Here is a 23,493-nt window from a genome sequence, read left to right on the forward strand (position 1 = left end):
GTTAAGTGACATCCTCCATTTAGACAAAAGAACAATTACATAATATATCAAGTGTATGCACTGAAAAACAGAATATTTTAAGACAAGACCAAAGATCAGATCAACACATCTGTGCAAGAACTAAAAACAAGGCTTACAGGAGTGGAACAAATTTGAAGTCTTTCCTTTCCCTGGTTCTCATTTAATCAGTCATGTTATATTTCTCACAGGCTAAGAGGTTTGATCCTAGCCATTGGCTAATTCAAGGTTTAGTGAAGTTGCTCAGGTGCCTATAACTGGAAAATAAAATAAAAATGAAGAAAAAAAAAAAAGAAAGAAAAGCTGAGAAGCGGAAAACTGGTGAGCATTCAGAAGTTCTTTAAAGGATTACTAAATACATAGAAACTAAATACTCTGCCTCCAATTAAGCAATTTAGGGATAGAATATCCCTATATACTTGCATGCTACCGTCATTTCCAACAGATATGAGCACAGCTACCTGAGGTAGCTTTAAAAATGTGTCCAAATACTGAAGGAGTTCTTACCTTGTGTAAGTAAGTGCACAGTGAAACTTCATGGTGCCTTTTGGTATTCTGCGTGTTGGACTGCAAAAGTCAGTTTGTAAAGAGCTTTTTAGACAAGTTGGTGTATCCAAAGCAAGATAACCTCCACAAGTTAGAGTTTAGAGCTGGGCTTTTGTGCTTGTCTAGCAAACTGGGTGGAAACTAGATCCTTATATATTTCTATGTGGTGTAGCTGCCTGTTGCATTCATCACATTCATCAGCTAGGCAGCATTATTCCCCTATCAGATCACTTCATTTTTAGCTCTGAGCATATGATTAAAAAAAAAAAAAACAAAACTTGACTATTTTTTGCATAGTCTTCTTTAGCTTATATTTTCTTTAAGGATTTAATGGAAGTTGGTCAAATGAGGTCTAAGAAATGGATTTGCAAATACTGATGCTGCTCTTCTGAGTTTTAGCTGCAGGGGAATGAACTGAATAGAAAATTTGCTGTGAGGGTCAGGGAAACCTCTCCAAGTAAGCTCCTGTGGGGTCAGGGCTCTGAATATCCAGTTATCTTTGGGGCTGGTGCATTTGATTTATTCCAGGCTTACAACCACTGGCCAGTGTAATCTTCCTCTTCATTTTAATTCCTTTGTGCTAAGTCATGACCTGTCCTTTAAAGTCTACCTCGCCTAACTCCTCTCTGTGGTTAGATAACAGGCATGCAGATTTATTTTATTTTATTTTATTGGTGAAACTGTGTCTCTGAGCATAGGCAACAACTGTCTGTTGTGTGTTTAGCTCTGGTCAGAAGTGCTCTTCAAACTACTCAGCCTGAATGTTGGATATGAAAACTCCCTTCTGAGTGGAGAGGCAAGTGTTCCCATGCTCTAAAGCTGTGAATATATCCCTAATTGGCATTCAATCTTAAAAAAAAAATGTCTTTCATTAAAAATATAATTTGATGAACTGGGTAATTGACTTGCATTTGATTAAGGCAGATTCTATTGGATTAACATGATTAATAGGTAAAATTATAATCAAACAGAAAGCAGTACAAAAGGTGACTTAAGTCATGGATCGTATTAAGACACTAAATATAAAAAAGACTGATACTGTAGGAATATATATTTCATAGTTGGTATCGTGCTGTTCCTCTTAGACAGTGATGTAATTCAAATGAGTTTTGTGGTCAGAATCAAAGCTTGTTCTAAAGGACTTTGAAGCTGATGAGAGTTGTCTTGACAGAGAAGTATGTTCTTGATAAAACTTTGTCTACAATGTAAATATTTGCTGTTCCCCTATCAATGGCAGCAAAATATTTTATTACTATTGGAAGAACTAGTTCTAAACTCCCAGAATAATGGCTTAATGGTCTTACAATGAGAAAAAGATACCCAAATAACATCTGTTTTCTAACACTTCCTGTAATGTAGCACTGGAATTCAGTGTAACATTTCATTGTAAATGTCTGTTGTGAAAACAACATAAAATTTGGTGTGAAATTTGAGATACCAATACAGGACGTGAAGGAATCTCAGAAAAGCTTACCTAGATAAAAATCCTGGTATTAAATATAGGGTTTTACTTCTAAAGAGAAGTAAAGATCATGGACAGCATCTTCACCTTAGCGCATGTAAAGAGGGAGGTACCACTGAAGTTACAGTGTTGAAAACTACTCTATGTAAATGGTTTGTACTTTACTTTGAAACAGTGAGATTAATTAATTAATGTTTGTAAAGGAGCACCTAAAGTACTCCTTTGTTTTAGTTAAAAATTCTTCTTCTTTGCCAACCCCAGCAAGTAAATTAGACTGGTTTTTTTTTAAGGTATGACAAGCTGATACAGTGGTCCACATGTGGTACACAGGAGTAATCATGAGCTGGGATGCATAATGTGGTCCATTAGATGGCTTATCTAGGCAAACAGCTAAATGCTGACATTAGAATCTGATCTGAAGATTAAAAAAAATAAGTTTTCTGTTAGCATGTGTTATTTTTCAAAAGTAGTACAGTGGAAATAACTGAAACTACAGTTAAATAACCCTCCTGGATAGGCAGCTTGTCAGTTAATAATTAGATGAGATTAGTTAATAATTAGGATAAGAATTTGTCAGCTAGTAAAGTTAGTGTATGTTGCATCCACTAAGGTCTTTGAAACAAAAAACTGATAACCAAATTGAAGATGCTGGTACAATGTACATGTATATAGTAAGTTGTCATTGTGGAATTACAGACTGTGAACTGTTTCAAATTTAATTTGCAGTAGAGATGTTTTCAGGGAGGTATCTGTAAGATAAGAACTAGGCGAATTGAAGACATTATCAAGCATTGATCTGAAGAAGATGTAAAACCTTAAGATATCTTCAACATTATTTCATGATTCACTGAAATAGAATCTAAGAGTCTGCTAAAACATACTAAGCACCTCAACATGTTCTATGTACCCTGGGAGAATGGGTAGTTTCAAATCTGTAAAACAGAGGAACAGAGCTGGAATCTAAATGTTTATGGAATCTTTTTGGTGAGCTTCTTTGTGTTTTAAATTGTGATTATTTCAGACTACTGAAATGGGGAATGATAATTCCTAAACGATGTGAAAGAGCTGTCATTACAAGATAGCTTTCATTGGCTGGCTCACAGTATCCGAAGTGGAGAGACAAATTAGAATCTGTTTGCTTCCTAAAGGATAAGTTCTTACACTTTATTAGAGCACTCTCATGCTCTAATAAAAGGTCAAAAAGACCACCAAATGATTTCTTGATTTTTTTTTTCTAGTAGATGCCAAATGACTTAGTACTCAAAAATGGCTGTATTTAACATCCTGCAGACTGTGCCATAAGAAAAAAAGTTGTACTAATGACAAAACATAACAGAAAATCTGCAGTCAGTTAGAAGTGACCATTATAACTCTGCAGAGATGACTTGGTTACATAGCATGGGTCCCACTGCAAGAGATAGCCTTCCCCCCAACTGTAGACCCTGAACATTCAATTCAAGTTCTGAGAAGATAAGGACTTGCTTATTTTTCTTAATTGAAGCCATTTAGTGACTGCTCTCTAACAGACTGGATTTATAAATTTGGGGAAATTGGGAAAGTGGCATTTCAGAAATAGTATGAATATTGCTGTGTTCCTTCAGTGCAACTTATACTGACAACTGTGCCTACTTTAAGCATATTGAGATTTAGAGTTTATAAGTTACACCAAGAGGAAAATAGTTACTATTGTTTGGGTCATTCTTGATCAACTTAAAAAAGTTTGGCTGAGTCACATATTTAATAATTGGCTATTAAAAAAAAATATTATTTTACTTCTAAGCATACTTTTGAAACCTTCTCTTGAATTGATGTAGGTTCACAATACATTTATTTTGATGACAACGTTAATGAATTGTGTAGTCCCTCTGGTATGTCTCAGCACTGAAGAAGGACTCTGTACTAGAATTATAAGTCCATAAAACTGAAAAAATTAATAAAATTCAGCAGGTCTATTATTTAGTCAGTTCACTTTTCTTTTCTGGAAACCCTGAATCTCAGTACATGTTGTCTCTGTGAGGCGGTCTTCATTGACTAAGCAGAAGACTTGTCAAGACAAACACCAATTTAAAAACTATGCACAAATCCAGCTTTAATGCAAAATGGAAGAAAACGTAAGAAAGAAGGAAGAGTATCCTATGTTCAATGTCATTTAACTTAGGAAAATTTACTTAACTCTAAACTGTTGATATGGAACCACTTCATTAACTTACTGCAGTAACAATATTCTGTTCCCAGTGAACTTAGCAGTGATGGACTAGAAATCACTGTAAATGGATTTTCTATTTTATTCAAGAATAAAGTCATATTTAGATGGATAGATGAATTTGGAAAAATGTTGCTTCATCTTTAACTCTAATTGAGATACCACCATGGATTGTAAGGCTCTGGAGTATAATGATTTGTCAGCGCAGGACAGAGTGGACCAATTTAATAGTTGCTGGAGGGGTTAGGATTCCAACAGCCTTTGATCAAATCTTTTTTAGGTCAGTAACATTTAGAGATTAGAAAAAAAAAATGAAATAATTGGAGAGAAACCAGATGGTTTGTGGCTAATTTGGAAAAGTACAGATTATATTGTTGTGAAGCACCTTATTAAATAAAAAGGTCTTAAGATTTTATAAGGGATAGATTAATATTGATATCATGTTATTCACACCGTTTAGTGTGCAAACATCAGCCATCTTTTTATTTTTCTGCACATGCCCAGTGCTATCCCTAAAACCACTGTATGAGGAAATACTGTGATGAGTCAGTAAATGAAAGCATTATACGTACATTTCTCTTTTATGTTTTCTACTGCTGAAGAAATATTTGCATGTGTATAAAACCTCAGTTCAAATATTAAAGAAGTAGCCAAACTTATGCATATCATAGAAATAACACGGGTGAGTGAAGTGTCATAAACATAAGCTGATCTTTCTGCATTCTGTGCCATTTATCATAGCATTTTACTTAAATTGCACGAGTTCCTACTCATTACACTTATACCTATTAAATCTATGTTCTTATTAAACTTTTTGTTGTTACATTCTGAGTACACACATATGCAATAGATAAGAATTAAGCTATGTATTTACTTTAAGGAGATAAAGGTAAAATACTGCAGATCTAACTGGGTAAATATTATTCATGTTTATTACAGAAGTGCCCAGAGGCTGTGAATGAAACTGCTGAACATTTCACAGATACTGCAAAGGGCAACTTCTGCCCCATGCAGTTTACAGCAAAAAATAAGCAAGACAGCAAAAAGGTAAGAGTGAATGCAGGCTGGGACGTGACTTTGTAAGAAGTCGCTTTTTAAGACAGGGGTAGAACATAGAGTAGCGGCGTATCTGCTGCCTGAGACTTGAGATCATGCTATGTCAAACAAGGAAGAGCTGCACATTCCAGCACTTTTATACATGTGCCATACAGTATGTTTAGAATATATTTAATACATTAAAATATATGTTTAAAATAAATTTTATATGTATGTGTATAATTACAGATATTTCAGGATGACTAATTGTTACTAGCACATTGCAACTAGTATAGGGTTTTTATTGGCTCCTGTTAGTTTATTTAGTGTTCCTAATGTCTTAACCTCCTGTTAAGGGATGAAGAGGTTCAAACTTTACAGCTTCTTGCTGTCACTTGCTGGCATACTCGAGAATATTGTCTGAGATTTTTTGGGAAAATCTCTTCCATTTGGCAGAGATGTTTGGATACACTGTTAGGAACTGAACACTACGAAATAGATGGTCAGCTCTGGAGGGGATCCTTCAACGAGGGAATAGCTTAAGGAAAACACTGCCAAACAAGCAATGATTTGCTGAGAGGTTTTCAGAATAACATTCTTGACTTAGAGCCCATTATCTAACAGATGTGTATTGATTTAATAAGCCTCCCTACTGTTTCACAATAAGCACTGAGTTCTCTCATCTTCAGTGCAGTATGTGGAGTAGGAAACTATTAATAAAAAGTCTGTAATTCCAGCAAAACATTTTGGTGTCCATATTTGCCAAGGACTGGTAAGGATTTCAAAGCTAGCTAAAGCTTTTTATTTATTTATTTATTTGTTTATTTATTATTGGGATGCTGCTGGCAAGTCCCATAGCCCCTCAGCTATATATCCCTCAGATACACGAATTGCTCTGCTTTTGCTTGATTATAGAATAACATTACAAATGATTTCATCTACTTCATTTTTTCCCTGGTATGCCTCAAAATAATCTTACATAATAACATCTTTTTGTGGCTGCAGAAGTAGGGAATTGACACCTTGCTTCTGTCAAGCCTTTACTTCATTCTTGTTTCTTTCTCTAGGTGATGTATTTACTTAACTGTACAGGGCTCTGCACTTCACTTCTGTTATTTTTAATACCAAAGGCTTCATTTGCCATCAGACAAGGTTTAATAACAGTATTGTTCTGGTGAAAACCAAAGCATGAATAGGAAGATATATCCCTCTGCATTTGCAGAATAAATGACAGGACATAATGACATCAATGTGTGAGCACAAAGTCTGTGTATTTTCTAGGCTTTAGTTGTACTTCTTCTGATACCGGGACTGACTGTAGGCTCTGCCTAGATAGACATAAAAACTCATATGCAGATAGATGATAGTGGAGCTCAACAGTCAGTTCACAACCTGAGGCATCCACTATTCCAGACGTGTAAGAGATGTGACAACTGCTTCCCTCTGTTCTATCTCTGAAGGTGGTTTCCTCAGGAAGAAAGCAAAAGCTCAGCCAGTATCCTTGCCTTTCCCTTTTTATTTCTTACTATAGCAGGAGGCAATAACCAAGAGAGGGATTTGGCGTGAAATCTGCTGCAAGAACATGCAAGTGTGGGAAGGAACAGAGAGCTCTGCTGCTGCAGATTTCTGTCGGGGTTAGTGAATACTGCTGTGCTGGAGTGCAGCTGTGAGGAGTGGAGCCAGCTGCCACAGAACTGGGCATGGTAAGTCATGGTCAGCACACAGAGCTTTCTCAACAGTTTTGAGTTGTACACAAAGTGAATTATCTTCTGCCTACATGCACCCATGTTGAAAGTGAAGGTTATATATAAAACCATATATAAAATGAGCATACCTATGATAATACTCAGATTTTAAAAGCCATATACATTATGGATTAAGCCATGCGTTTACTGTGATATTTTGTGTATTTGTTCATTGCTATCAAGGTGTTCAGATGAAAAAAGATCAGCTATATGTTGAAAAGCAACTAATAATTTTACTGTGCAGTTTTGTGCTGCTAAGCTCCAAGTATTTTAGAAGAGTCTGCAAGTTTTGGAAAACCGCTTCTCTCTCTTCAGCCTCTTGATGTTTCAACGTGAACATCACAAAAAAGACCAACAAGTAACTTTTGAAAATCTTAGCTTTCAAATGTTAGTCTTATAGCTAAAAAAAAAAAAACAAAAAACAACCAACCAACCTAACAAAAAAACAGTTGTGTATCTCTGTAGTGCATGTGTCGTAAAATTGCATAATCCCAACATAGAAAGCATCCTACACAATGCATCTTTGCATCTTTTTTAAGGTAAGAATGGATTGTGTGACGAGTTCAGCAAGATTTCCATATTCAGGACCTCTTCTTTCATGATCTACTACTATTTTCTGCAAAGCTTCAAGTAATTTGCTTTTCTGAATCAAGCTATAAAGCTTTTAACTATAAAATTGATCTCCCCATAAAGTACATGTTGTGTTCTAATACCGTAATTACCTAAGGCCTGATCTTCCAACCTTTGGCATAAGTAATCTTTATTCATCTGTCTAATCTTCTTGATTGAATATAGGAGGAGTCCAGTGACTAGAGCCTATCTGCTACTGTAGCCTGCTACTCAACTTTCCTAAATCACAATTTGTTTTCACTTGGATAAGTGATTTAAGTGAAGGGTTAACACTGTTCTGTCTCTCTTAATTTAAGATTTGGAAGACAATTATAATTCAAAACGCTTCTCCTAGTTGAGACTCCTTAGGAAAAACATATACATAGCCTAAAGCTAGGAGTCCAACTTTGCTTTTAAATGCAAATATTTTAACAAGTATAACACACAGAAGCATGAACTATCAATTATTCCTACTAGGCATATGTAAAACATCTTGTTTATCACAAAGAGACCAAATTAGGCTAAAAATGTAAAATAAAAATTTGTAATTGAAGTGTTGCCTGTTCTCCTTTGAAACTGCCCATTGTTCTTATCAGCAGTAGCCTTCAGGTTGCCCTGATGCATCTGAATGGATCTTTCAATAAGAAAAGTTGGCAACTGCCAGTAGTGGCCCTCTGTGGCATTTGTCATGCAATAACATCTGTCATGCAATGACTTTTTATTGAGAATGGTGTTAGAACAGGGTGCTATTTACAAACACTAGCCTGTCAGATAAAAGTAAAGATATTAGTTTCCCCTTACTTTCATTCTCTAAATGTCTTATGGGTAAGTACAGAATGACAAGAGGACACATTTCAAGTAAGGTAGAGTGTATTTCCTAGCTTACCTACAAACAGAAGCATATAGCCAAAAGTCCATGTAATATTTTTTAGGAAGTTGCAACTTCAGTGTTTGTTTTATTTTATTATTTTATTCCAGCTTTAATTGCATTAGGCTGAAGGCAGATCAACTACAAGTTTCAACAACTGTTGTTCTTAATTTTCAGTACGCTGTTGATTCAGCCTAAATCAAGTCAGACTCTACTGCTTATCTCCATGTCCCCAGAAAATTTTGTTCTGATACAGTATATTCTCTGCCTCCACCCAGATGTTTCAGAGCTACAGCTGGACTAAGTCCTCAGGGTGACTTTGTTGCATTATTTTGCAGACACGATGGCTGTTTTACTAATACTTTTTCTCAAGGGAAAGTTGATAGTTTTGGACCAGGAAATAATTGTCTTAATCATACGCAGTGTCTCTTCAGGTTTCAAAACTGTGTATTCACATGCCCAGGATTAATATGAATGTTAAGTATCGATATGGCACAGTCCTGTGACTCATATGCTCTGAAAACATGCCCTGATAATCCAGTTATCTTCGGAAACTTTCACTGCAATTACCATTGCATCAGAGCAGCCTGTGTTGTTTGTTTTAATGTGTGTGTTGTATTTTTTTTTTTTTTTTTTTTTTTTTAGTGTTCTCTAAGTTCTTTTGTACCTTGAAGTCTTAAATCCCTGGCACTTGGTGGCATGTTCTGTTTTGTTCCTTTTTAACTTCAATCTTGTTGGTGTGGAGTGACTTTTAAATGCTCTGCAGTCTTGGTCACCACCGGGGTTTTGTGTATTGCCCTAACCCCATTGATTTGCTTTGGTTGTTACTTCTAGAAGTCTGACAGTTACATTTTAACCTTGGAATTTACAGTGCTTCATAATTTAATGTATTTGATGTTGACTGGATTGATAGAGACTGTTGTTTAATACAAATTATGTCCAAGTACTGTTATTTAAAGATCTATTGTCTACAATTTTTCATAGTTTCATGTCTCTGTCCTCTTACTGATTACTTCTATGCTTTTTACAGCTCTGAGGTTTTAGGCATCAGAACACAAATTTCTTCCACAGTTTTTTGCAATATGGCTTGAAATGAGAGAAAGCCTACCTCTACACAAGGTTGGTCTTGATTGTCCCGCTCTACTCTGCGCTGGTGCGGCCTCACCTCGAGTACTGTGTGCGGTTCTGGGCACCACAGTATAAAAAGGACATGAAACTGTTGGAGAGTGTCCAGAGGAGGGCTACGAAGATGGTGAAAGGCCTGGAGGGGAAGACGTATGAGGAACGGCTGGGGGCTCTGGGCCTGTTCAGCCTGGAGAAGAGGAGGCTGAGGGGAGACCTCATCGCAGTCTACAACTTCCTCGTAAGGGGGTGTCGAGAGGCAGGAGACCTTTTCTCCATTAACACCAGCGACAGGACCCGCGGGAACGGGGTTAAGCTGAGGCAGGGGAAGTTTAGGCTTGACATCAGGAGGGGGTTCTTCACAGAGAGGGTGGTTGCACACTGGAACAGGCTCCCCAGGGAAGTGGTCACTGCACTGAGCCTGTCTGAGTTTAAGAAGAGATTGGACTGTGCACTTAGTCACATGGTCTGAACTTTTGGGTAGACCTGTGCGGTGTCAAGAGTTGGACTTGATGATCCTTAAGGGTCCCTTCCAACTCAGGATATTCTATGATTCTATGATTCTATGATTCTTAAAAGTTAGAAAATCTTACTTTTTTAAACACGTGTTTCCCCTACTATTACCTAGTTCTAATTTCTCTAACAGCATAAAATTAGGTAGACTTGACCTAGCTGTAGAGACGCTTTCATTTCAACTCATTAAGTGCATGAAAGCTCCAGCAATGCTTACTTCTCTTAAAATAACATGTCCTCTTCTAGGTGCTAAATTTATTTATTTTGCTGTTAAAAGACTGGATGCTTTGTCATGGAACCACTCATTTCAAGACAGCAGAGCATGTTGATTCCATTGTTTTCTGACTGATACTGCTGTATCTAAGCAAGACTATCAATGGTGTCATTCTGTGATAGTCTGAAATTTGGAGACGCGCTGATGAAAATTCATGGAAATGAAGTCATCAGGAGTTTTTCCTTGTATTAGTTATTAATGTTAAATATTAAATAAGGTTTATTTCACTCGTCTTCCAGCATTTTCAAGTTATGAGATGTTTTAGTGTTGGCCATGTATACTACCTTGTGGTAGTTGTCACTGGACAGTGTGGAACTTGGCTGTTCAGGTGTGATTTGGGAAATGAGTCATTTTTGGCATGAGCACAAAAGCTGAAGTACTTATTGGGAGAATCAGCAGGGATATAGGTAAGAGCTGATGCATCTTACAATGAAATTTATCCCTTCTCTCTTAAAGTGGTTTCCTTTTTTCAGGTCAGAGTACTGATGTGACTGAAAATTCAAAATGCTGGCACTGCACAATAGGAAGGCTTTCACTGCAGAAATGTTTTTTTTTTTTTTTTTTTTTTTTTTAATGAAAGTTGAGATGTTCAAGTATAGAGCAGATTTACGACTGGACTTGGAAAGAACTGTGGTCTTTCCCTGACATGGTACAGAACTGCAGAAACAGTCCTACCAACATGTATTTTGTGTTAGACTCATATTGTGGTCCTTAAATTCACAGTTTTCCCCGTTTGGCTTGCTGACTCCTGCATCTTAACTTTCTCTATTCCATTTCAAAAAAAAAAAAGGGGGTGTGGGGAGGGGAGAGAGAAAGGAACAATTAAAGCAAGTTCCATGCATTAAATATATACAGCTTAGGTTGTCAGACAGGAGTCGTTGTCTATAAAATTGTAAAAAATAATAATAAAATAAAATTACCAGGGCACATTACCTTTTCAATCAAAACAGTCACATTACCAGTTCAATTAAAAGGTTGATATTATAAATACAGCTTTTTTTCTTTAAAGAAACACACAAATGAATTTTTATTCAGGGATCCTCTATTTAAATGCAGCAGTGATATGATTCAACTTGCTCCAAGTTTATCACTGCTTAGTATTGGAGAAGTGGTGGGTAATGTATGTGGGTGCACCTTGCTGAATTGCCAGAGGTTTTAAGTACAAGCAGTGCCTAAAATGCAACATTGGAATAGTGTGATAGCAAACTGGCATCTTTGCTGGGTTGAATAATGCCACTGCACCATAAACAGAGAAAATTCACGCTCTGACTTTTATGTAACTTAACCATGTAGTCACTGCAGCATAACACTGCTACAAAACAAAAATGCTACTTCTCTAGACATCCCATCTTTATTTCAGGCTGGTTCTTTAAATGATCAAAACTTCAAAAACCCTCTAGGAAGAGGTTAAATGATGCCATGAAGAATACTGGCCAGCATGTGGTATTTCTAAAAACTCTCCTTTCTTTAGCTGTGAACTTGCTTGCTTTGTAGCTTTGTGTTCACATTTAATATTCGATTTAGCAGTTAGTCAAGTCCAACTGTAGAACTCGGACTATATCCTTTGTGTTACTCATACTTCAAAAAAGGACATAAAATAGCCTTCATATCTCCACCTCTCTACCAAAATCTCTCCTACATTTTGTTTTGTTTGTATGTGTGTGTTGGAAAGGAAGGAGTGTACCTGAAGCAGACGGTTGTTTCTTCTCTTTATATTGTTTGATGCGTGATGAGCTTGGCTATCAGATCTCATTGTGTTACTGAATATGGCTTCATTAGCTACAAAAAGTGCTATCTACAAGGAAACAAATATACCCTCTGCTGACTTCATCTGTGGCTAGAATTTTAAAAGCTGCTGTCAGGGAGTACCACGATGGTACCACAATTGTTTGCAAATAAAGCAAATTAAAATAAACATCTTTTATCGTAAGAAAGCAATTAGTGTTGATTCGCAGCTTCACTTGGTTTTTCTTTCCTGACCTTGACTATATCGTGATGGTTTTGTGCTTCCTCGGACAGCTTCTACTTGCATCTGCATCGATTAAACCTTGATCTCATTTATTATCTCAGGAAATGGTCTCAAGGTCACAGGGCTGGAAATTTAATTATGGTGGCAGTATATTAAGTGGCACATTTAAAGATGCTGAATCGCAGTAATTAATTTTTTGGATGGTGGTCTCCAGGGAACAGGTTTTCTCCACACTGGGTGTTTAGACATCCATCACGGCCATTCAGCTTGGCAGCTGTCTTTTAGCTTTAAACTGCATCATTATTCATCTTTTACGACTGACTTTAAAAACACTAGACAACTATATTCTTTTTTATTGTAATATATGTCAGATGCTTGTATTAAGCTATACTTCACCTTTGCTATAAAACATTAACAGAGGTTGCTAGTAGCTACCTGGGCTGGCCTCTAAATTGAGACAACAATTACCCTTCGCTGACATCTAGTGTCAAGGCATGAGATATAGTTGGAGTGCTGAATCCATTGGCCTGGAAATCCTGCACTTCCCCAGTGATTCAGGCTCACCCAAGAAGACGCAGCACTGGACATAATTAGTGGACACGAGGGATTAACTTGGCACTCAGTGTTGACTTTGTAGCAGCACTAGGTTATTGAATGAAATGCAGCACTGCCAAGGTCTTAAAAATCTTGTAATGTTTAATGAAGGAATGGTCATTAAACTTGCTGGATCAAATATTAGGGAAGATGGAACTGGGAGGTATTTAATAAGGAGGTGTGAAAATATGAACTAAATCACATACACTCGTTTAAAAAGCTGGCAAAAGCCCAGCATATTTCAAAATTTTCACTGCTGGTTTAAGGTAGATGCTGTTGAACTATGAGAATATTAAGTAGGTTTTAGCTTTCTATGTAACTTCACAGCAAGTTTTTCTACTATAGAATTATTTCTTCTTAATTGAAACAATTTAGAATTCATACACTGATGAGATTGCAAATAAATGTTCTCTAGTGAGTTCTCATGGTGAGCAATATTCACACATATAAGTGAGGTTTTTCATACCCTTTGTCAAGCTGAATCCTAAGGTCTCAGAGTCCCCTTTTCTACTCATATCTTATTAAAATTGGGTAAATTGTGTGTATTGTATGGCTGTACCTGTAGCCAGGCAAAGCAGAAGAAATCAGGGCTATCTACAACTTCAGGAACAAAATAGTCAAAACAGTTAATTTTTTCCCTTGAGTTTTGTAAGAAACCCCTTTATTCAGAATTCATTGGATTTTGTGAAGAAAGACAATATAAGAAATAAGCTTGAAATGCAGCATTTGAGGGAGGTTTATAGCAAATTTAAAAAAAAATAAAAAGATGTGTAGATATTTGGATATTTTTAAGCAAGTTTGTTTCCTTATTTCTTGTACCCCATTCTAAATACAAACAGATGGTTGTGTTGTTATTCTCCAAGATATTGCTGGATTCAAAATTTAGTTAAACATATGTAAATATTGGCATCATTACACATGTACATGAGTATTCACAATGGTACCCATATAGGAAGTTTAAATTTTGGAACGTGAAGGGAAGAGAGAACATCAGTATAGCTTACATTACAATTGTCTGAAGAGTGATATATATATAAAACAATATATTCAGTTAAGATAAGTTTATTCAAATGATTAGGTGAGCAGCTGTGCACAAGTAAGTAGAGGAACAGAAAAGAAAAATCATTAATGCTAATTTCAGAAGAGGCTAAGGGTACCATACTAAGTATTCCTGATGAAATGCTTCTTCAGCTATAGTCATGATATACTTCACATCCATATTATCTCATTGTTGGATTAAGTTAGTGGCATTTTTGTTGAAACCAGGATAGCAAATGTTCCTGCAATTCAGGTGGAAGAATGTACTGTATGGATGGCAAAAACAGGCTGTTTCATGTCTTTATGTCAACAGGTTCAATCAAAAACCCTTATGGTTCATGTCTGGAGGCTATTTTATCTAAAATGCTATACTAGAAGGGCAGCAGTGATAGAAAACGGTTGTACTTGACTTCCTTTCTGTCACAGACTTGCATATGTCTTTCAGAATTTATTCTACTGAAAGTCTGAATTTATAAAACCAAGTATGAGAGGTTTGGATCCAAGTTCTACTTCATCAGCACCTTCAAATGATTTATGAGAGGATTTTTCCACTTTCAAACATCTCTCACTAGCCTTTCTTGCAATGACTTCTTCCAAATCTTGTTTGAGCATAAATTTTCTAACATTTCCAATTGTTATTCAGTGTATTTGCTTCACTTTTTCCCTAGTTCTGAAAGTCACAGTGTTAGTTGATATTTTTCACCTTTTCATATGTGGTGTGCAATAATTGGATTTCTGCATGAGAACTGGCTTTCAGAACTGTTTCAGTGCACACTCACATGACTGATATCCTCATAACCATCCACCCTGAACTACTCTCAACTTTCCTAAATGAGATTTTATTGGAACTGATTATGATGAGATAAATGGGTGACTTCACTAATGTGTAATACACTTTTCAATTATAGAGTACGTATGATAATTTACATTTCTTGTTTGATAGCATGATATTTATGTGACATTCTGGATGAGATCTGCTCCTGTTCCTATAATGGGCTTCTCCTAAATCCACTTTCAAATGCTTTCAAAATCTTTTAATTTTTTTTTGGATAAACAAAGATGTTACAAATCCACCTTAATCTGTCCTTCAGTGGAATGAAACCTACCAGTGGATAAATTCTAGTCCTGGAATTTGTTGCCTAAGAAGTCAGATTCTGCCATCAGCCTAACAGGTGCAAATAATGTGGATTGGAATAGGAAAACTTAACAGGCTTATGATTTCTGTCTGAACAATCATTGAGTCAGATGATCATAGGATAACTCAGGCAGGAATGACCCTCTGGAGGTCTGTAGTATAGTCCTTTGATTAAAATAGGATCACTTGTGAGATCAGACCAGGTTACTCTGGGCTTCATCCAGATTTGTCTTGAAAACCTGTAAGGAATTACCTGAATCATCTTCTCCACTAAAATAATTTATTTTCTAGCCTGATTTTGACTCTATAAGTACTCCCAAGGAGTAGCCAAAAAGAAATCTCCTTCCAATTAAAACTATTGTATTCAGTTATGATCATGCAAACAACCAGTCAGGATTTATTTAACCTTCAGCCAGCTGCTTAACCAAGTTGAAATTATTGATAGCCCGTGAGTAGTGATCAAGATGGAAAGGTTAAATGAAGAGGTGGCTTTTCTTCTTCTCCCCCCACTCCTGTTGTTTTGTAGTTTTTGATTTTGTTTTGTTTTAAATAATAGAACACATGGTCAAGGAGATCAGCTGTAGAATGGAAATAAAACTGTTAAGTTACGGCTGCCCTCCAATCAGTCACGGGGGTAATGATGTTTGGCTTTAGTCAGGTTATATGTCAGTAAATATACATCTCTCAGACAGCCTTTAAGACAGCCTTAAGCTTATGCTTATTGTTTTATATAGATAGGGGTCGGATGCTGATATATGGTGGTCATAGGCCACTGGAATAAATTTAACAACATTCAGCAGGTAAAGTTAATCTCAATAGAACAGAGTGTGACTGCAGTTTTGATAGAATATGCGTTCCATCGACAGTGATGGGGTATTTTTTCTCTTTCAAGTTAATCTAAGTTAAGATGATCTTTTTCCCCTGCCTTGATTCTAAATTTATCACTACCTGAAGTAACCAATTACATCCAGTCTTTAATGTAGAGCCTTGGCAAGCTCAAAATTCCAGCTTGTAACACCACTGATGAGCTGTATTCTTCTCACCTGCCCTGTTCACAGGAACACATGAGTCAAATACAACAGTAAGGAGACCTCAGAATTTCATATTCCTGCAAGTACTGGAAAACACAAAAGTCTTCTCCTTTATGTGTAGTGATTGTGTAAACTCTGTCTTAAGAGTTAAGGACTGAGACAAGACAAGACAACACCAATACAGACATTCTAGACTTACATAAATGAAAACATTACTTAAAAACCTTACTACAGATTTAGAAGAACAATACCATGTTTTTTTCTGATTATTTAAATTTCTCCTTGAGATTACTGTTAAATAATTTGCATCTATTTGCAAGTACTGGGGCCATGCCTTCTATTACTATAGATTGACATTAGTTACTAAAATCCACTAAGTCTATCTTGTGAGAGTTCAGCTGCACCACTCAAGTTTTTTTAATGCCATACCATTAGATGTTATAAAAAGCAGAACGTCCCATTATGCCAGCCTCTACTCTTACTAGTATCCAGTATTACCATTCCACAGACTAAGAAAATATAGAAATACAGTCTACAGGCATGCAATTACATGCCTGTTTGCATTTCATGTACCATCAATGCAAAGAGACTAGAATTTGATAAAGCCATTTATGGTATTCCATAAGTAAAACTTGCTTTTAGACTTAGTATGTAATTAATGTTCGCTTTTTGGTTAGCAAAAATGTCTGTAAATGCAGGGTTAAACTAGAGCACCAAGCTGCTGTATAGTATAGCAACAGCCATTAATCCAGAACAGAATAACAAGATAGGTTTAGTTTACTAGTATTTATACAGAGCTATGACTTAGTCCAGAAGTTTTATTTTCTGTTTTAATTGTCAAATATCCATTGAATTCATGGAGAATTTTCCTGGATAAAGTACAAGACTGAAAAAAAAACAGGTAACATCCAGGATTGCCAACAGAAATTGTTCACAAGAAGTTGAATGAATATGATGACTGAAATGTTAAGCTTTGCTGGTGTTTTGCTCTTTTAAGTTCTTGTAGTCTTTAGCACAGTAACTTCTTTGTAAGTCTTTAGGCTACATACTAATGTGAAATAAAGAATTCTGATTATTACCAATTATATATGCACTTATTTGATCAACAATAGAAAATAGCACAAAGAATGATTGCAAACTCCATTCTCAGCTGAATTCTACTGAAAGCATATCGCTTAGCCTTTAAACATGCAAGCCTGCTCAATAGGCAGTATTCATACTAGCTATACAGAGCTGATACAGTTTGTACTAATGAACCACTAATAAACCCAGAACTGATAAAGGAAGAGAATCTTCTTTATCCCTTGCTTGGGAGAAAGGAAGAAGGAGCTGCCTATTCAACAAAGGAATTAGTACGCACCTCTGAGGAAAAGAAATGGCAGCTACAGTGAAGAACAAGATTTGTTTGTATTTTAATAAACTTTAATAGATGTACTTAAACTGAAGGGATAACTTGTTTAGCCCACAAGTGTGACCATTACTTAAGCTGTTGAAGGCTGGTCTACCATAACACACTTCTTGAGGCTGTTTATGAAGCCTAGTGTCAGCATCATCAAATATTTAATTTTGTTACTTTTAATGTTAACAAGGACCCTGTTGGACAGGTAGCCACCTGGAGGAGAAGCCCTGAAAGCAGCTATGTTCATCACCTTGGCTGGCCAGAATCCCTTCAAGAAATAGCTCTGCTGCACATACAGTTGGATGAGTGCTCCTGATGAACAATCCTTTGACAATGAAAAACCAAAACCACACCAGAAATTCAGGTAAGTCCAAATTCACTGCCATTGAAAGTATGGCACAAACATTGTTTGTACATTGAAGACTGACAGAACTTTAGGAAGCGGATGCGACTTCAGTTATATATATGACTTTGAATTTAGTAATACCAGATGTCTGATTGTAAACATACATATACTAATCAAAATGTTTAATTAAATAAACAAGTGTTAAAATGTTTGCTTTTCTGTGACTTAAATTCTGGGTTGCTTCTCTGAGAGCCCTGGCCTGCAATCTATGAATTTGCTTAGTATTGTCACCTTCCAAAAGAACAATTCTTTCTGTGATTGAGAAAAGCTTTATATTTGTATACGTTATCATAGCATTGTTTTTTCTTAAGAACTCTGTTTCATGCATTCTAATATCCAAAAGCTGCCTGCTTGCCTGCTAAGCCCCCAGGCAGACAGTGCAGATGGTGTTGTGCTCTGAGTTTCATCATGCCCTCAACAAGCATTTCCAGTGGGGTCCATTTGAATTTGGCCTAAAATTCCTAAGAACTTCAAATCTTGCTTGCATGAAAATCTCTTGGATTTTTTGCCTTCTAAGCACAAGGCAGAATTCCTTGTAATTGCTTCAAATAACTCTGCTAGTAGCCTATGCACATTTCTTACCACAAATACCTCAAAGCTTACTATGAAATGATGACGACAGTTACTGTGAAGTCCCCCAGTGACTGAGTGGTCCTGACCTACTAAAATGATGCATCAGTTTATATGTACGTGGCTAAATGTGTCTTCAAGCAAAACTATAATTCCACTAAAATGGTTATGTAAAATGAAAGCAGGCTGCAGGATTTCATGAAGAGTAATAACCTGGCTTTTTCCTTGTTCTCTTTCTTTTATGTCATATAGGTTTAAATAGAAGTGTTTTATTCTGCTTTGGTTTGCTTTAAATGGACTAACAAATCTAGCTATGTGACAGATCAGGTGAATTGCTATAAGGAACATCCCATTACACTTAAAAGAAATGTTACTGTGGTTTTGTTTCCTATGATAGTTGGAATTCAATTTGTTCTGCTGCTGTAACATGTTTGAAACACATCGTGAATCTGTTATCTGACTTTTCTGCTGGTGGGAGAAAGGAGGAGAACCGGTAGCCTTTGCTGCTGCTGTTAAGTCTCCATCCCTTGTGGGATTGTGTGTGCGCGTGTGTGCTTTGTTTCCTGTTGTGGTTTGTTTTGTTCCAAGCACTTCTTACAGGAATGCAATCCTGAGGTACAGGAGGCTTACTCTGTTAAAGTACCTTATGAGCACCTGGTAAACCTAATGATACACAGAAGACTTGATTAATCTGTGGGCCTATGTGGATAGTCTTATCCTAAACCCTAATAAAAACATTTACCCTACTGTCAGACCCAGAACATCAAACATTTACCTTGTAGAGTAGCGTGGATTCTGGTGAGCATGCCAATCTGAATAGAAACTTGATACCAGTCTTGACCTGTGGGTCAGAAGAGAAATTATCAGGTGGCTGCAGATAATACCAGAGAACTCATGGCTGTTATTAAATCTCTGTTGAGAAGTAACTGAATTGTTGGAGCATATCAGTGTTTCATACCTTGAAATTTTGTGGGGTCACTAGTCATGAACCCTCAGTTGATATCCTCATGTTCCAGCTGCACCTCAGCATCAGCAGCTGGACCACTGGCATTTGAAATAGCCAGCTGGAGGATTTGGGTTTGTAGTTGCTTTCTGGTAGGTCTAGCTGGCCCACATCTAACAGTACAGTTCCAATAAGCTGGCCTTTACTAATGGAATAATACCGCTTCCGAACACCCTGGGCATACAGCGCTAAACTGTGTAGTAGCACCTAGCTTATCACCTTTCTCGCCCTTGAGCCAGCTATTAGGACAGAAGTCAGGCTAATACTGAGCAGTTTGGAAAGACCCCAAATAATTCTGTAACTATTGTCTCTGTTATTTTTATTAAATGAGATTCCTTTGTTTGCTTGTTTTTGATTTACCAGTGATTACAGTGATTTTATCGAACAGTGGTTGGAGTCTGTAAACAATCACCTTTTCTTTGAGAAGTTTCTTGATGGATTTTCCTTATGGTATTACTGTAATCTGTACAGTTATCAGATAAGTGTGGCAAACAAATCTTTTCTCATAGATATCAAGATATTAAAACAAAATTATCTCAAGCCTGAGATAATTTACCTGCTTTTAGGTAGGTAGCATTTACGCAAGGAAGTATTTATTTACAGCCTTATTCACAAGATTGTTAATTGAAACGTTTTAAAGGGATTTTAGAAATGTTCTGTGCTTATCTATCTGATGTTCCCACTCTCTGCTCCCCATTATTAATAGGCTTTTCAGAGGTAGAAAACTACAAATACAAATTTGTAAAACCAAGACTGAATTTGCTTCATATTTCAGGGCATGGATAATGTGTAAACAAATACAACTTACCTGGACTACAGCCAATTTGTTTTTGACAAAATACATTGCAGATTATTTAATGTATATCAAATACCATTTTATGCATTTATATTTTCTATAGCATTCTATAGCTATTATTTTTGTTAAATGCTGATCCTGGTCCTAAATGAAAATGATCCTATCATCAACATAAACATAACAGGCTTTACCTTTGAAACCCACCAGGATAATTTTTTATGGGACTCTTAAATGTTAGGGAAGTTTTTGGTGGTGGTGGTTGGTTGGTTTTTAAGTTAGATGGTATTAACTAGTCTGTTCACTACAAGACAATTTTAAATTTTATTTTCCAATAACAACTTTCCATTCAAAGACGGTCTAAAACTCTGGGCTTGGATAGCACTTTAAAAACAGGTTTTCTAAGACTTCATGTGTAATTAATGATGCTTCATTAGCTTTCTTATGCAAATATCATGATGTGAAAAAAAAACACCTGCTACCAGGAAACCCATAGTTAAACGGACTCTATATATGTGAAAATTGAGCAAAAACTGAGAATTTGTTTCTGTCTGAACTACAAATAGCATGAAATTTTTCAGATGCTATCCATATGATCATCATATGTTAACTTTCTGCAGTTAATATACAAACAGTAAGGCCCATTTCAGGAAAACACTTAAGCAGGTATTTGAAGCTATTGACTTCTGTAAGCATGTGAATAAGGGCCTTCCAGAAGAGCGACCCTAATTATCATTCTTATGACTTAAATAAGGTCAGCTATATCTGCACACCTTCTCAATGCAGGAAGCAAAGATTCAGCTTCAAAGTTAACACCTTAAGGGTTTGTATTTTCCTCATGTAATACATTAAATTCCTTCTGTTTGAGAATGAGAAATATTTTAAACTATTTTTGAACAGTTTGTCAGGGACTTTTGTTTTTTTCCTCCTCTTTCCCCTCTGGTCAGGCTTAAAAAGTATTAAGTTATAGGTCTCTGAATTTTCTATTCAAGCACAAGGTTTACTACCAACCAGTTCTGACTGTTCTTCTGTTTAATATTTGATCAGTGTGTGGAAAGGCTTTCGTCTGAAGGGAACATATGATCAGTAATGAGTTTGTGTTTTTTTTTTTTCTTGCTGAAAGTTGGTTGTCTCCCAGCAATGCTTTTAACACTATGAAACTGCTTCTGTGTTTTACACTGGTGTACATTGTATTCAGTCTTAAAAGCTTTAAATACATGCAAGGCATTCATTATGTCAATACTTTATTATCTTTATTTTTTTACCCTTTCATAATTACCTGTATGTTATCATCCAGTATTATTAGTGTCAAAACTCACCTTTCAGGTTTTTAAAAAAATTGTGTACCTATTTTTTCTGTTTTTTTTTTTTTTTAATGAAAAATAATTATAACAATTTTAATATGTAAAAAGTTCTTATTTAAGGCATGTCTCTATGTTAAAGAAATAAATTTTTAAAAAATTGCTACTTTATAATGAATGAATGGAAAGAATTTCTTAAAAAATCTGTTCATGTGGTTATGGTTCCATATGATTTTTTTTACACTGATAAAGCTTATTCCTGTAAAGACGTCTTTTTAAGACTTCAAAAGTACCTTTTAAAGTGATGTACCTTCATATATGTCAAGATTTTTGCTAGCATGATAGCATCAGAAAAAACAAGTCATATCCTTTTCTGTAATTACATTGGTGTGATTGATTGTTCAGTATTGATTATTACTCCTGTGCTGGTATAGATTCTTCTTTGCTACTTATGATCTACAGAAAATCACTGAAATAATGATTTGCATCGTGTCTTTAAGATTATTTTAAAGAAGAAAGCAAAACTTTTCCAGCCGTTTTTCTTAAAGTAGACACCATTCCAACACAAAAATGTTTTCAAGAGCTACTAACACAAGTTCAGTATTTTGTAATAGGCTGCCCAAGAAGTATGTTGATGTCCAGAAAATGCAAGGCAAGTAATCAAGTAGTAAATTTCTAAGTTTACATAAATGATCTGAGAGTACAGTTCAAGTCTATGCAAAAATGTTTAATTCAGCATTTTACTGAGGCTTATAAATGAGATCTTAGCAATATCTTTGTATGGGGTTTTTGGATTAAGCTCTATCTACTTGCACCCTATCTTCACTGAACAGGTTTTTTACCCTTATAAGCCAAAGTATCTTTTTCTTATTTTTCTTACTGGCACTTAAAAACCTGCCCTCTACAACTTAGTCCGATTTCAAGAAAAAACATAAAAATATCAGGGAGAAAATGGGGAAAAAAGTTCATTAATATATATCCAGAATTCAGACACCCTTTAAAATGTCAATCTTTTTATTATGTTCACACAACAAAAGCAAGCTTGATCACAGGTTTGTAACAGAACATTTTAACTCTTTGTAGCATATATTTCTGAATACTTATCAGAAAGCAATTTATTAACTAATTAACATAGAAGTTAAGCAAATTAGTCCCTGATAGAGCCAGGACAGATATGCTAAACTTTTTTTTTTTTTTAACCACCTCTCCATTTCAAGTGACATACAAAGTTATCTTAGGACTATGAAGATGGTAAGCTTTAGCATTAGAAGGAGGTATTTTACTGTACAAGTGTTTTAATATTTTACAAGTGCTTTAATATCAAACATTCACTGCAATGAATACTCTTGCCCAGTTACCACTGAAGAATACAGTACAGTAACTGATTGATGATTCTTCTCACTATCTTTGCAATACAAGAGACTACAAGTACAGCGTGTTTCAAAATGCAATCTATACTTTTAATGTCTAGTGCACTTATATTATAGGGTCCAGTGGTGATTGGCACATTCAGCTTTGAGAAAACACTATTTAAAACTTTCAAACTAAGAAGATATCACGTAGTATTGAAAAACACATCTAGAGATAAAGTACAGTCTTTAATCACATGAGCATCAGTGTACAAGCTTTTGGAATCTAGTGGAATACTCTCATGAATAAAGGTGTCTGGAACTGACCTGTGTTTTTCTTGCACTTGGTTGCTGAAACATAGAGGTATTTTTATTAATTAAGATGAATTATTCTGTTATTTTTCATAGGCAGTTTCTGAAAGCAACTATAACGTTATTTTCTGAGATATTTGTCTTGCCTTATAGCAGGTGTTTCATCACTGTCAGAAGAGCTCCCTGTGTAGTAACTCC

At 35.8% G+C, this 23,493-nt stretch overlaps 2 long non-coding RNA genes across 12 annotated transcripts in view; one reads left to right on the forward strand and one right to left on the reverse strand.

Annotated features, from left to right (window-relative positions):
- Nucleotides 1-685, reverse strand: part of LOC137863065 (uncharacterized) — a 45,723-nt gene extending 45,038 nt beyond the window's left edge. Inside the window, exon 1 of the long non-coding RNA XR_011100669.1 lies at nt 526-685. This is a non-coding gene — a long non-coding RNA (uncharacterized lncRNA). The remainder of the gene's footprint in view (nt 1-525) is intronic.
- LOC137863064 (uncharacterized) overlaps nt 1-23,493 on the forward strand; it is a 79,392-nt gene that overhangs the window by 52,117 nt on the left and 3,782 nt on the right. For 8 of the 11 annotated variants that reach the window (XR_011100660.1, XR_011100664.1, XR_011100659.1 and 5 more), the window contains 3 exons: nt 5,169-5,276; nt 6,796-6,967; nt 17,752-17,925. This is a non-coding gene — a long non-coding RNA (uncharacterized lncRNA). Of the gene's footprint in view, nt 1-5,168; nt 5,277-6,795; nt 6,968-9,516; nt 9,606-17,751; nt 17,926-22,134; nt 22,286-23,493 lie in introns of those variants that run through there. The other 3 variants (XR_011100666.1, XR_011100667.1, XR_011100661.1) reach the window with 3 other exon arrangements.

This window comes from Anas acuta, chromosome 12, assembly GCF_963932015.1.
Source record: "Anas acuta chromosome 12, bAnaAcu1.1, whole genome shotgun sequence".
Classification (NCBI taxonomy): Eukaryota; Metazoa; Chordata; class Aves; order Anseriformes; family Anatidae; genus Anas; species Anas acuta.